Genomic DNA, 8,754 nt, shown 5'->3' on the forward strand with positions numbered 1-8,754 from the left:
CATAATTAAACTTACTATAACTTGTGTCATACTGATCATACACACATGTGCACTAGTACACATCATCATGAAGGTATCACAAAGCTTTTCTCAACTCTACATAAGCTAACTCTCTATGAATTGTATGTATTGTTAAGATCTATTCATTATATTGCTGCAAACTATCTAATAGTTAGACAATTTTGTCTCTAAATGCATGAATGAAATGTTGAGCATATGTTACCATAAATGGAAACAATCAAGACATCTAACTGACCATATTTCCAATAGGATTTTTTGTGTGCTCCCAAATCCTTCATAGCAAATGAATGTGCTAATTGGGGTTTCAACCCTTTAATGTGATCCATGTTAGACCTAGTTTCAAGCATATCATCAACATGTAAATATAAAATAATGTAGTTTTCATCATCTACTATTAGAAATGCTTTAGAATAACTAAGAGGGGGGGGGGGTGAATCAGTTATTCAAGGTCCAAGTGTCCAATTCAAAATTTTTCATCAAGTAAAGTGTGACTATTAAACTATTCATTCATCCAAGCTTAAACTTTCTACATAGCAAGTTATAGTAAATCAACATGCAAGCATAACACATAACACAGTTATTTACATGGAAACCCAATTTGGTAAAAACCACTAGTAACATGCTACTCAATTTTCACTCTTCTAAAGTGATGCCCTATTAAAGGCTACAACACACTATTAAATGCGACCTGGTTAAAGGATTTAACCACCCTGTTAGAAGTGGGCCTAGCTAAAGGACTTTAGAACATTCACTTGGAATGTCACCCTGTTAAAGGATTTTAAAATGGTTGTTAAACCAACCTAAGTCCATAGATTACCCTAACTAATACAATTGCTAGAGAGTAACAATAAGGGGTTTTGACCTCATTACAACTTACAACTTATCTTGCAGATTTTAGATCACTCTTCAACTCATAACATTGTCTGGCTTTTAGTCTTTGCAGCTCTGATAGCTTGTCCTCCCTTCAACCTTTGTCTCCTTGAGTCTCTATGCTCAATGTACCAATGCAATCCTCTCTTTCTGACCACTTATTAAAGCAAAGTCTTAGTGCTCTATTCTTCCTTCTCCTTGATGCTTTCTCCTTGACACCCTTCAACCACTTCGCAATTTGGCACACCAACAACTCTTGCTTCTTGGTCTATAACTCCTTAAATAGAAGTCTAGAATTACTTTTCTCGCTCGATTCTTCCCTCCTTTAATTTTAGTTTGAATGGATTAGGTCGGATCCCATATCTTGCTCTTTCTAGAAACATCTTGAAGAATCCTCTTGAATTTGCTAAAAAATGGTTTACATAAAATTATGTGCTTCCAGCTCATCATCCTTATCCTCCAACCAATTCACAAAATTCAAGGTAACAAACTTGTCAGCTCAGATTTGGTGAATCTTTGACTTTTCAAATATTTTAGCAGCTCAACACTATTGAAACTCTAGTAGTTGGCACATGCTGTGTTACTCGACACCAACTACATTTTACTGATTCTCGACACCTATTGTGGATTCACTCAGCATCCACTAAGAGTTTCTAATGCTCGGCACTTGCTACTTTTCTTGGCACTTGAACATGCTCAGCTCCTTCTGTATCACTCAGCACATACTAGATTTTTCATTTGCTCAGCTCTAGCTAAAAAACTTTCTCGGCTCCAACTAGCTTGCTCGACACTCACTAATGAACTTTAGTTAAGCTTTGCAGTCAACCTTATTCCAACTTATTCCTCTAGTGTTTCTAAGTATGGCCAACCTCTGTATCAATACATCATTCTATCATTGTCCTAATTGATCCTTGCACTTCATTACAAAACCATAAATCAACCTTTTCCTTAGGTTCTTTTGTTACATCTTGCTAATTAAATCATCTTCATCAATCAACTACGTGATAGTACTTGGATCTTATAAGCAATTGTTATTCCAGAAAATAGCAGGTTTGACATCAATGACAAAAAAATGATTGAAAACATTTTTTATCAACCATCTCCCTCTTTGCAATCAATCTTCTTCTCACAATGATCTTTTCAATCAGATTTCCAACAATCTCCCTCTTTGACATTGATGGCAAACCAAATTGATCAACCATCAAACCAAACTATTCAACCAAGTTATCAAAATGCTAACTAGGTTAGAATAGTAAGTATAATGCCAAAAAGAAATTGTGTTACCATTAGTTTTCACATCTCCCTTTCTGATTTACTATCTTGATTATTTTACTTCTAATTTTCCCTCTTAATTGTTGTATCATTTTTCTTTCCTTTCTTCTATGTCTTTTCAAACATCCTTTTTCTCCCTCTTTTTTGTGGCTTACCACTGTTCACTTTGATCACGTAGATTTGACATTCTATTTCTTGCTACTTCTCCCTCTATCTAGTAGAATATTGTTGACCATTTTCTACATATTTTTCCCTATTTGACAATGATGCCAAAGAAATATTATCTCAGCATCTTAGCATGCAAGTGTAGCATTTGTAGGTACTTCCAATTTCTCCCTCTGTCACCTTGATTGTGATTGATTTGGAACTTCAACATTTTAATTACTTTAGGAAAAATTCTAAAGTAAGTATCCTTTGCATCAATGTAATATTTCAACAATCAACTCATTTGATGTAGGGAAATCTTTGTTGTTACTTAAGTAGCCTTGGCTAGGGGTATCACCCCTAACTTACCTCTAAGATACTCAAAAGCATCTTTAGATAATACTTTTGTAAAGATGTTAGCAATCTGTTCCTTTGAACTGACATATTCCATCCTTACTTTTTTGTCTTCCACCAATTCTCTTACATAGTGATACTTAATTCCAATATGTTTTGTTTTCGCATACATCACATGATTCTTTGATATGTTGATGGAACTTGTGTTATCACAATAGAGTATCACAGGTTTAGTTACCTCTTCCTTCATACCTTGCAATAGATGTTTGATCCATACAATATTAGTGTAGTTTATAGTAGTAGCAACATATTCAACTTTTGTTGTGGACTGTGAGGTACAACTTTGCTATTTGCTAGTCCAAGTAACCAATCTTTTCCCTAAGAAAAGTGCTCCTCCACTAGTGCTTTTTCTGTCATCAATATTACTTCCCCAATCTGCATCAGTGTAGGCTCTCAACTCAAACTTTTCACTCCTCTTGTAGTATAAACCAAATTCATTAGTTTCTTTTAGATACCTTAGTATTCTTTTTACTACCATCAGATGATTTTCTCTTGGATTTGCAGAAAATCTTGCCACTATTCCAACTGCTAATGCAATGTCTAGTCTATATATGAGCAATGTTAGTATGCTAATAGAAACCAAATTTAAATAATGCTTCTACAAACTAAACAAAATTCATAAACTTCAAGATAGACTAAGATGAACTCTCAATTGAGAATATGAGCCATTAATGGACTCTCTCAATAAGAAGCTCTCTTGTTGAGTAGCTTTATCTAAATGGATAGGATGTATGCTCAATATGCTTCCAAAGGCTTCAATGGATGATTGTGGATTTTTAGTGTGGATAGATGGCTTTAGTATGAATTTGGCTCTCAAAATAGCATTATAACTTTACTTCATGGATTGTGTTATTTTGCAAAGGGGAAGGATCCAATTTATAGGCAAGAGGCTTGAGGGATTGAGGGCTAAGATGCAAGGATGGGAAAAAGCTCATGGAGGGCTTAGATTGCATGAGAGGAGAGCACATGGATTTTGCTTCCTTACAACCAATCAAGGAGTGACACATGTCACATGGTGAGAGGATGGAGGAAAGGGGAAGGATGAGTCAACAAAGGAGGCTCAAGGGATAAAATCTTCATAAAGACCCTTCATAAGTGCTTTGTAAGAACATTTATGACTTTGTGGGCTTTATAAAGTTTTGTGGTTGGAGATATTTGTGAGAGAGATACCATGAAATTCGAATTTGAGGGTTTAGGGAGCTTTTAAGCTTGCTTAGGGTTGTAAAATTGATTAGAGGAAGGGTTAGAGATGGCTTAGGACTAGGCAAGTGGATGGCAAGTGGATTGCAATTAATGAGGGTGGGTGAAGGAGGAGATATTTGTTAACTTTGGCTTGAGTTAGCAAGTCTTAACTCATGTTTAGGGAATGTGACAAGGTTAGGAGGGGATTAGGATTAGGGTTAAAGACATCTTCTAGAAGAGTCTAGGCTTTGGATGAGGATGAAGACTTTCTAGAAGAGTCTAGAACTTCCTAGGATAAGATTTTATGAAATAAATAAAGTTTTATTTATTTCAAGGGTTTGGGTTGAGGAGATATTTATTAAAATATTTTTAATAAACATGAGGATTAATATTTAATCTTGATTAAATATTTTGAGTTGGGATTAGGGGTAGGAAATGATGAGATTAGCCTTTAATCGAAATTAAAGAAGGATTAGAAGATTTTGGAAGAGGTTATTGGTCTTAAGGAAATTGGCCAACTTTTGGGAAAAAAATTAATTATTTATTTATTTTGGGATTTTTGGTCAATTTATTAATTAAATAATTAATAAATAAGGAAATAATGTTTAAATAAGATTTAAACATTTTTGGGAGGGATTTCTTAATTAAATATTTTTAATTAAGATAAAGGGATTTAATGGCATAAAAATAAATTAATTAATTAATAAATGATGATGTCATCAAGAATTTTTTAGAAAATAAAAATACTTTATTTTCTAAAGGTTTTTTAGGTGTCTACATTTTGCCCCTCTTTGATGTGATGCCGCAAGTGGCATGACATCAAAGATAAGAAAATAAGATGCCCAAGGCTAGAGCAGAAGAGGAGAGAATGGACTGTGAGATGCCCCCTCAAGAAGGCGATGGGGAGAGAAAGCGAGGCTCGACGACTTCTTGAAAAGTACAAGAATCCGAGATGAGCAAGAAGACTCAGATTTGCTTAAGAGAAGAGGTTTGGTTAGCTCAAACTCTCACTACGAGAGAATGATAAAGGGAGAATCAGAGACACAAGAGGAAGCAAGCTTAAGATCTCAGGGATTGCAGAGGATGAAGGAGCAGAGCGCTATAAAAGGAATCCAGGATGGGGAGATGGATGAGGGGATTAAAAAAGCTGATGCAACAGGATTTCAAAGAGTTAGATTGGCAGAAGATGGGTTTCGAAGATCCCTAGGACTAGGATTGTGGATCTCGAAAGATGAGGCTTGGTGGATTGATTTGGATTGGTGGATCCCTAAGACTAGGATTGTGGATCCCTAAAGCTAAAGGTGAGGAGTGATTCAAAGAGATACTGATGCATAAGCTGGGGTAGGAGAGACGGATGTTGGATATGGATGGGGGATAATGGAGATGAAGGAAAACCATTGAAGCTTTTTGAGCGGGGGGGATGCTTCAAAGAGAAGTACCACCATGTAGTTGAGCACTAGATTTTCTATAGGACTATTGGTTAATTGCCAAGGTTACCAAGAACATCAAGGCCTTTTCACCAACTGTCCAGAGGACTGACGAACTGACTAAAAATAAACACGCAAGGATTGCCCCAATATCACACATGAATCCCAGAGGAAGCAGTATGGAAACGACACTGGGTAACCCACAAGCAAAAAAGAAAACAAGCAAAAGACATGATCAACACCTTACGCTCTGATTGCCCCATTCACAGTATACCATGATATGGAAGATTGTGGCAACCTTGAGGAGGGAACACGGAGATTGCTTGGAAAAGATATTTCAAGACCCAATAGGGAAGAGTCCAAATCAAAAGAAAGCGAAAATCCAAAAGAGAACTGTTTGCCAACGAGATGGGTAGGACGAGGTACTAACAGACCAAGATCAGACATGAGGAAAGCTATATCCTGCAAGGACCTATCGGAGAGCACCTAAGCTGGTGGATTTGGATGAGTGATGCATCTGGCAAGCTGAACTAAGAAAGATAACACTTTGGTGATAGGAAATCTAGCTAAAGGATGCATTGGAATAGCTAACCAAGATGTGCGATGGGTGCAAGATGCTGATCAAGGATGAACTGACACGAACACTGGATAGATGCAATAGTACTAAGCTAAAGAGGATGTACAAGCTGACAGACCAAGATATTTACAAGTGAGCTAATCAAGACATGGTACAAGCTAATGGACCAATGATATGTATGATACAGATGGATAAAAGATCAGGATGAGAGCATAGCGGGATAACTCGATTTTGTGTAAGATGCAGAAACTAAGGATGAGGTGATAGCGTAAGATATGGATTTGGAAGGATGCATCCAATGATGATGATAGATGTGCGACCAAGGATGTGGACAATGCTAAGGTTGGTGGTAGCTGAGCTGATAGATAGTGCTAGAGTGAATGGCTAATGAGAGGATGACATTGGATTTGCATGAGGATAGCCTAAAGTGAGGTACCAATGACAAGGGAGGATGGACAAGACAAGATCTCCAAGGAATACAATGCCCCCAATTAGAAGATGACATGCAGAAGGAGGTCTTACGATGGATGTGATAGGATTGAAGCTAGGATGGAAAAGCTGAAGGCGTTAGGGAGATGGATGATAACTAGGATGATGGAGTGAGGTTGCAGAAGATAAGTGGATAGTGATAGATAAAAGCTAGAGGATGAAAGATAGGTGGATAAATTGGAATATGGAGTCGGATGGCAAGATGTGACCAAAAGCATGAGGATGATAGGCTAAGCTGGGGATGGCTAGATTACGCATGATGCTTGTTTGCCAAGTTTTCATCATGGTACTTGTCCAAGGTGCTTGAATTGCCAAGTTTTCACCAGTGGACGCTTTATTTTTCTTTTATTTTTTGACTTTTTGACTTTGGACTTAGCTGGAATGATTTTGGCTTTCTTCAGCTATTTTGGCTTTTTTGGGATTTTTCACTAGCTGTTGGAATGTTCAATTTTGTTGCTAGCTGTTGGTACACCGGATGTGTGATTTATGCAATAGATTGGATTAGATGGGATTGATGGTAGGAGATGGAGGAATGAAAATGCTGGAAAGGAGCATGATATGGGGATGCTTGCAAGAGAAACATTGGCACATGTTGGAACGGGTGTGAAAAGAGCATATGGGGGATAGATGGTAGATGCGGGCGTGATGGAGGATTTGTGGAAGCGTGCTTGGGGATATAGGCACCCAAGATGGAGTTAGGAGATGGGGGACATGAGTCACTAGATGGGGGATTAGCAATGGTGGATGCCATTATGCATTGGGTTTCAACTTTTTTCTTGGGGATCCACATGGTTTTGGATTTTCTTTTCATAGGCTTTTGCATTGTTTTGCATTCTTTGATTGGATTTTTCCTTTTTGGAGTATGTCTTTTAGAATAGACATATGATTGCCTAGGATGTGGATTTTTAGCTTTATGCATTTTGAAGTTGGCATTCACATTGCTGTGGTAAGCTTTGGGAAGATGGTTAGGAGAAGCTTTGTGAGATGGAGAGGATATGAAAGAGCATGTAGGGGGATGATGATGGATGATGTGCCCTGATATGTGCCTTTGTTGATCTTGCATAGGAATGGATGGAATAGGATTTTTATGATGGCTAATAGGAGGATGGAGGATGGTAGATTTTGGGACATAGGGACCCAAAATGGATTTAGCGGATGAAGGGGGGATATGGTAGGTTGTTTTGGGTTGCAAAGATGGTGGAGGGGGGATGACATAAGATTTCTTGAAGGAGTGATGGGAGGCTGGCATGGTGGGCTTGGAGATAGGCTTGGTTTGGGGGTGTGGTGTACCAACACCTTTAGATGGTGAGCCTTTGGATACATATCCAAGACCATGAAATCCTAGATTTTTTTGTGCAATAATAGGCTCTCTGATTCCTTGCTCTTGTGGTCCTAAACCTTGACCTTGATAATGCCATCGATTGAGCATTTGAACAAGCTGAGGAAACTTTTTGCTTGCAGAAAATGGTAGAAGTGATTTATTAGGTGTATTGCAATGGGGAGATACTGTTCTTAATTCTTCTGCTGAGAGAGGGCCACCATGGATGAATGTAAGTGAACCAAGAGGGTAGATTATAGATGGTGGAATAGCTTGGATAGGTGGTAAGATGGAAGCATGGAGCGGGGGAGATGGAAGGATAGGATCTTGATGTAGCTGGTGGGATGACAAGATATCTTGTAGTGGAGGAGATATGGCTTGAGGTTTTGGAGATGGAGGAGATGGTGACTGCACTATGGATGGAAGACATGGTACAATGATATCTTCATTTATGATTTGGGGGATGTCAACATGCTTTTGGGTAGGATCTTGATAGGATTGGTTTGGAGTGGATGTTGCAATAGGAGGTGAAGGGATGGATTCTTCAAAGGCAGTGGATGGATAGATGGGAGATTCAGTAGTGGAGATGGGTGAGTAGAAGATGGATGCATAAGGGTCATTACAAGAGATTTGGGAAATGCTTGGAGGTGATGTGAATAGGATTTGGAGGGATTTGACAGGTGGTGGGATTTTGATGCTTGCGGGAAGTGGAAGGATTTTAAGCAATTTGATGGATGGTATGGGGATGATAGCTATGGGAGATGGAAGTGATATTATAGATGGGGAAGCTTCATCAGTGACTACTTCACATGGTTGGATTAGATGACATGGCTTATCGACTGTTGGAGGCAACTTTTCTTTTATTTCCTCTAGGAGATTCCTTGGAGACTCGTGTGTCGAAGGTGGAGGTGGATTGACAGGAATAGCTAGTGTGATGGGGGTGGAAGATTGGAAGCTTGGTTGATGGGGTGATGGAGGGGAAGCTAGAATATCAGATGGCATGACTAGATAGTTTGGAATAACTCTTGGATTTTGGGGGA

This window comes from Cupressus sempervirens, chromosome 5 (genome assembly GCF_028749045.1).
Source record: "Cupressus sempervirens isolate cs-2001-9-10 chromosome 5, ASM2874904v1, whole genome shotgun sequence".
Taxonomy (NCBI): Eukaryota; Viridiplantae; Streptophyta; class Pinopsida; order Cupressales; family Cupressaceae; genus Cupressus; species Cupressus sempervirens.